Source organism: Vespa crabro, chromosome 11, assembly GCF_910589235.1.
Source record: "Vespa crabro chromosome 11, iyVesCrab1.2, whole genome shotgun sequence".
NCBI classification, from domain to species: domain Eukaryota; kingdom Metazoa; phylum Arthropoda; class Insecta; order Hymenoptera; family Vespidae; genus Vespa; species Vespa crabro.
Genome location: NC_060965.1, coordinates 4,039,401 through 4,046,065, shown reverse-complemented (window position 1 = coordinate 4,046,065; position 6,665 = coordinate 4,039,401). Strand labels below are relative to the sequence as shown.

General features: G+C 38.9%; 1 protein-coding gene across 13 annotated transcripts in view; it reads left to right on the top strand.

The window, feature by feature from the left end:
• The first annotated feature begins 269 nt into the window (after positions 1-269).
• LOC124428108 (protein turtle) overlaps positions 270-6,665 on the top strand; it is a 194,685-nt gene continuing 188,289 nt past the window's right edge. For 12 of the 13 annotated variants that reach the window (XM_046971760.1, XM_046971776.1, XM_046971770.1 and 9 more), the window contains exon 1: positions 271-780. The gene's annotated coding sequence lies outside the window, so the exon portion shown is untranslated. Of the gene's footprint in view, positions 781-6,665 lie in introns of all 13 variants that reach the window. The other variant, XM_046971769.1, reaches the window with a different exon arrangement.

Genomic DNA, 6,665 nt, shown 5'->3' with positions numbered 1-6,665 from the left:
AGTTCTCGATGCGATGCAAGACAAGACAAGACATGGAATGGCAAGAAAAGGAAGAGGAACGTACGAAGAAAACGCGTTTCCTTTCGCGGTCGAATAAAGTGCATCGAGAAAAGGTTGTTCCGCTGTCGGTGCGGCTTTTTTGATCGAGGTGGCGCGCTCCCAGCATGCCCACGCGTCGTCCTGCGGTCTCGTAATTTGATTGGTCGAAAGTCGCGCGGCGTTGGCGCCGATTGGTTGGCGCAGGAAGGTGCGTTCGATAGCCCGGCTCGTACCCTCAGTACCCGGCAGAGCCTCGCACTGGAAGTTGCTCCGTTTGCTGCCGCTACCTTCGTCCGTCGCTCTCGATACTCAAATTCTCGTTCTCGCTTCCTCCATCATCTTTAACGCGCAACTACCGGTTATCATTTACCTTTCGACTCCTTTTTTTCTCCCTTTCTTATTTCTTTTTCTACGTTTCCTTTTATCAAGTATCGCTTAAAGCATACACGTGAGAGCTCTAAGAAACTTATTACGTCGTCTTCAGAAACGGATCGCTTACGAACATTATCAGATTCTAAAAGGCGCGAGGTTAATACGAACGTGGACCTTTATTTACGATCATCATATTTTCTCGTTATTGGTGTTACTTCTCTAATCTCTTCTAGGTGATTTTTTTAGTGACAGTACTCCTTGTGTTCCGTGAACTTTTTTTAAGTGTTTTCTTCGTTTCGAGGATTTTTTTCATCTCCCTGACAAACTTCCAACGACTCATTGCCGCACGATATCAAGACGGAGTCACCGGTAAGTCTTTATTAAATATTTCGTATTTTCGTTTACCTTTGTCTAATGTTTGTTTATCTTCGTAGAAAAATATATCATTTTATTACGCGACCATATTGAGGAATGAATAACGTGCGACGAACAACGAACTTTATTGACTTATTTTAATTGTATTTTCTATCGAATTTCATTGGATTTCAAATCATTTCGTATTTCATACGGAGTCTGTTGACAAATGACGCGGGAAAATTTGAACAAGTCTATAGTACAAATAATTACTCTATAAACGATCCAAAACTAGCATTGATTTTATTTATCCTTTTTAATTTATTTGCGAGGAAACAAGATACGAATATATTTAATTTTCGGAACGAGTAGTTAGGCCAGCTTTCCCCATGTTTTCAAAGTCTATAGTCAATAATAGCTTTAGACATCGTGGTCTGAAAAAAGTCACCACGACCTATCGACTGTCTGTATGCATCCTCTGGATATTCGCCAGGTGGTAAACTCCGGGATACCGCCGGCGCTTTAATCTTTTATTTTTTTTTCTTTCTTTTTTTTTTTTTTTTTCTTTCTTTTACCCGTCTTCAAAGCTGTTGTACATATCTACATTGCACTTGACTATCTTTGACGTCACTACACAACAATCGCACTTTTTCCAGCCATTACATTCCCACATATTTCATAGAATCGTCCATACATTACTTTACTTTTTGTTTGATATCACGTGAAACGTCGTGCATCGAATTAATATAATAAAACATGGTATAAAAACATCACAATTTTTTTCTTTTTATTTTTCATAGGTTGGTTCACAATTTTTTTTTTTTTTTTTTTTTTTTTTTACCATCGTTAGAAAGTATAAATTATCAAAAGAAACTAGAAAAGAAATCACGAGAAATCTTACACGCTTTCTTCGTTTAAAGTATAAACTCTTTGTACTGTTATGGTTAAATGTGGTACGCGGTATACATTCATTTTCAATGCGACCTTGTTTTTCGTCATTGAAGAACGTTTACCTTAATAAAGAAAGAGAAACATAAATAAATAAATAAATAGAGAGAGAGAGAGAGAGAGAGAGAGAGAGAGAGAGAGAGAGAAAGGGAGAATATTCGTAAGTTTTCAACGTGACATGCGTATGCCAAGCAAAAAAAATATAAACGATAGTATCAACGTTTAGTACCAAGCTTACTACGCCACACTTTTCTGTTTCTTTTTGATACACGAGAGAGGATTTTTATATGTGCGAGGAGAGAAGAGATCGAGAAAGTTTTTCTACCTATACACGGTACATTTCCCTCCTCTATATACGTATTTCTACACAAATATTTACGCTACGAATATGATGGCTGAATTTATGTATCCATACCAACGGTGAAAATGTATATGACTGGATGAATATGTATATGCATGTCGCGTGCGTTCGTACGAAGGATAAACGCGAAGCATGATGGAAAGAAGGTGACAGGATTCACGAAGGAAGGAATGAGAAGAGAGGAAAAGAAGATCTTCGTCTACGAGTGTATTTGGTTGTGCGTTAGCGGCAAAAGGGAAGAACAGAACGCGTCAAAAGTTGCTTAAGAACTTTTGTAATCATTCCTTCTATTCTTTTTCTCTTCATTTTTGTCTTCTTCTTGCCGGATGTTACGAGAAAATTACGTCGGAGAGTAGAGATTTATGATAGCTTAAATATTATATTTTAATTCAAATTATTCTATGTCTGTTTTTATAAAAGCATACTATGCGAATGAATTGTATTAATTTGTTTAAAATCATTCAAGTAGATATTTTCTTAATCTATGATCTATCGATCTATTTTCTGGGAATAATTCGTACGATCAGCCAATGGTTTGAAAGTATTTTTTAAACCTTTCGATCGATCATAATTTTAATTCGAATGAGAGCGTCGATTAATAATCGGAGTAGGAGGAGGATCGTATAATTTATCGCAAACTTAATTCAATTTGCGGAGCGCATCGTCGATCGAGACTGATTAATTGATTAGAACTATTATGTGCGAGTAGATTCGATAATTTAGTGTCAGCCTCTTTCGTGATCCGGAATGATCGAAGTAATCCATCCGGAAATGTCAAACTAAATTTATATTTCGAACCGGACGTGTCAGGGATATATATATATATATATATATATATATATATATATATATATATATATGTATGTATACATATATCGACAAAAGCGTATGTACAAAGTAACCGTATCGAATTACTCGTTACGAAATATCGTGGGATTTATTCTAGCGCTGCTCAAAACGTCACGGTGAGATTAAGAAATGATATACTATTCCAGAACGAAATTGTCTCGATTTTTGGAAATAATAAATTAAGTTGATCACAGGTAAATGTTTCATAGAGGATAATCTCAAAGTTTTCATTCATTTCTTTGGAATTTATTTATGAAATTTATTGATCGAATTATCATTGAGAATATTTATAAGAAGTCAAAAGTACGCAGTCACCCTTTCCCACGTATCTCTTTTCTTTGAGATCGTACGGTATCTCATAGGAGAGCGTTATGCTAGCGCCCGTCGTTTGCGTGCGTCTGAGAACGTTAATCGCACCTGCGAATAACACGATAATTCTCGTGCACGTGCATTGACCGTGAGAAAGGACGGCGACGTTCCGCTTTCCGGAGGAAGAATTCTAGCCTTGGTACGCCATCCGTTCCGCGTTCCGATCTCATTATCGCGTCACTATTAAATTCAGCGGATGATCTTAATTAAACGGATCCTTTTTCCTACCTTCGAAAATTTTCATTGGGTTCTTTTCCAAAGAGGGATGAGCAGAGACGAGGTTAGAAAGAGAATAGAGAGAAATAGAGAGAGAGAGAGAGAGAGAGAGAGAGAGAGAAAGAGAGAAATTCAAGGGTCCAAAGACTGGATGTCCTCGATATTTCCGTTCGATCAGCGATTCCCCGCGCCATTTGAATTTAGTGTTCTCGAACGAACGGAGGGAAAAGCGCGCTTGAGTAAGCATGCGCTTGAAGAGGGCTCAGAGAAGAGGCGACTAGAGAGTCTGCTAGAGTACCTCGAGTGCCTGCGAACAGGACTCGAAGAACCTGCGGGAAACCTAATTCGAGGACGGGTACGTACCTCTCACTTTGCTGCCAAAGTTGCTGCCGGTTGTGGTGGTGGTGCTGCTGCTGCGAGGAGTCTCATGCATATTCAGCATATTTGTGGCCAGAACAGCCTGCTAACTCATTGTACTCGAAGACCCGGCGCTTGCCTTACTTCGAGGGGGAATCTGAAGAAAAAGAAAGGAGGAGAGATGGATAGAGGATAGGGAGAAAAATCGACAGACGGTAGATCGTTTGTTATCGTAAACCTTTCCGACAGGTGAGCCTCTCCTTTCTCTCTCTCTCTCTCTCTTTCTCTCTTTCCTTTCTACTATCTTTCTATCGTTTTGCACCTGTCCAACTGAATACTCGCTTCGAACGTAATCGAATCGTTCTGTATTTCCGAAACTTTCTATTCTTTCTATTCAACGATACGCAATCTCGTGCGAACGCTTCAAAAAATGAAATGCTATAATCGAAAAAGAATCGATGTTATTCGTCAAAATTGGAAATTTTGTTCGAGCAAAGGTAGAAGGTCGTAGTTTTCAATTTACGTCGAATATCTTTATTGAAGATATCAAAGTAAAAGAGACACAGAAAGAGAGACAGAGGGAGAGATAGATAGAGAGAGAGAGAGAGAGAGAGAGAGGAGGGAGGGAGAAAAAGAGATAGAAAGTTGAGACAAGAGTTCACGATAAGTTAGTGTCATGTAGCTCAGAGTAACAACGTTTACAAGATCGCTGAGTTTCTAGTTCAGGGTGTGTCTATCTCATCTCCATACCTGATGGTACGTCAACAAGACAAGGTACTGTGGCTCCTGCGGATACGACAACGTCGTTGAAAGGAAGCGATTTTCATCCGTCTCGTGACCTGTTCTCTCTATTCGGGAAAACACGGCTTATGCTCGAGAAAAAGTAGCGCGGCTTTAGACCAACGCGATAAAAGTTCTAACAGAATGCTTTGTTGTTCCATGATTGTTATCGTTGTCGCTGTCATCGTCTTCTTTTTCTTTTTTTTTTTTTCCTTTTCTTTATTTTTTCTATAAAGAAATTTGCTGAAGTTGTCTCGATCGATTAACTTGAAATGAAATGCGAAATTATCTCTCGTTAATTCGAAAACTAACACTCAAGTTTAAATCACGAATATTTGGATAAAAAGAATCTGTGATTGATTAATTAAATTCATCGGGAAATAAGATACTTAACATGTTTACAGAATATGATATGTTCCAATAATTTCCCATTGAATGTATCTTTCAATTTTCAATATTTCTCGAGAGAGTCGATTTTTGAAAGAAATTTCTTACAAAGAAGTTAAAGGATGAGGTTTTTTTTTTCAAGGGCGGTCGAGGCGTTTGTCGAGGTTTTTATATCAGTAGAAAATGTTTATAGATAACTTTTTGGATGATTTGGAGCGAGAAGACGTCACTGAAGAGATGCTGGTCGTGCGTCAAGATTTACCGAGGCAAATTTTCTTTGAAGAATATGAAGAAGATATCAAAGACGTTGTTCTTCGACGTCATTTCAACGTACACGTTACGTTGACGTAATCTCTCGAACGACCGCGTCTAAAGCATCGGAGACCGGAAACACTGCCCTTTCCCCGTTCTTTCTTCTCTTCTATCGTCGGTAAACCGATCGACCGACCGCGAGACAAAGCGCTTCAAAGGAGGAATTTCGAATAAGCTCCCTCTTCGTTTTATTCTTTTCTTCTTTACGAAGTACACCGATGCAATTTAAACTTCGTGTGCTATTTTCTTCCTTCTGAAAAGATATCTCTCGCTTGTCCAACGATTCATAAATAAATTTGAACTACCATTTGGAAGTTTTAAATTCATCTATGTAAATAGTAGGAGAATGATAATAGAAGTAATAATTGTTTGTGGATATACGATTAAGAGAGATTTAGAAAAAGACAGAGTGGTCCAGAGAGAGAGAGAGAGAGAGAGAGAGAGAGAGAGTAAAAGTTATTATTACTTTTGTCTTTGTGCTGACCCATGAAACGAGTGCGTGTCGACATTAACTGACGAAAACTCACAAGCTATTTTCCGGAACTGTCGACTAACGCTTTGCATACGGTCTTTTGTATAATACAGCTACGACATACCCACTATCCCTCTTGTCGAGATGATTTTACAGATTACAGTCACGTCGTTCTCGCGTTCGCTCGCGCGTCTCACCTGATTTCGGATTCCTGACGTTTGTCCTCGCTCCGCTCTTGCGGCACAAAACAGAGAGAGAGAGAGAGAGAGATAGAGAGAGAGGCGGGCATGTGTGCATCATTCTACGGCCCTGGAATCGTTTCATGCTGCTTTTCACCGAGTGGTTTGCCCGGGGAGAACCATTTCTCTTCGCACGTATGATTATCCCTGATTTTTGGAAATGTTTCTTGCTTTGAAATTCTTGACTCGTTACGTTTAAAAAAGGCAATGGAGGAAGAGAGAGAGAGAGAGAGAGAAAGAGAAAGAGAGATTAGGATTTTCCATAAAATTCGAATATTCACGTTAGATGAGATAATCGAGGACATAGCTTCAGGAATGGTTTTTAAGTAGAAACCTAGCAAGGTCATCTTAGGAGGCTTATAGAAGTTTTAAAGCTATTTTCTCATCCAAGCATAAACTCTTTCTCCCTCTTTGTCTCTCTTGAACATTTTACAAAGACTCTTCTAAGGTTTCCAAGGAAGCTCGTAACGCAATCAAAAGTGCATCGCTCCTCGTAGTCTCACAGTGTGATCTCTTGATGGCAAATTCACGATTACACGGTGCAAATTTCAAAAGCAAACGGCCGTAACGATGTTAGCAAGTGCTATCGGACTTAGAAACAGACAGATAG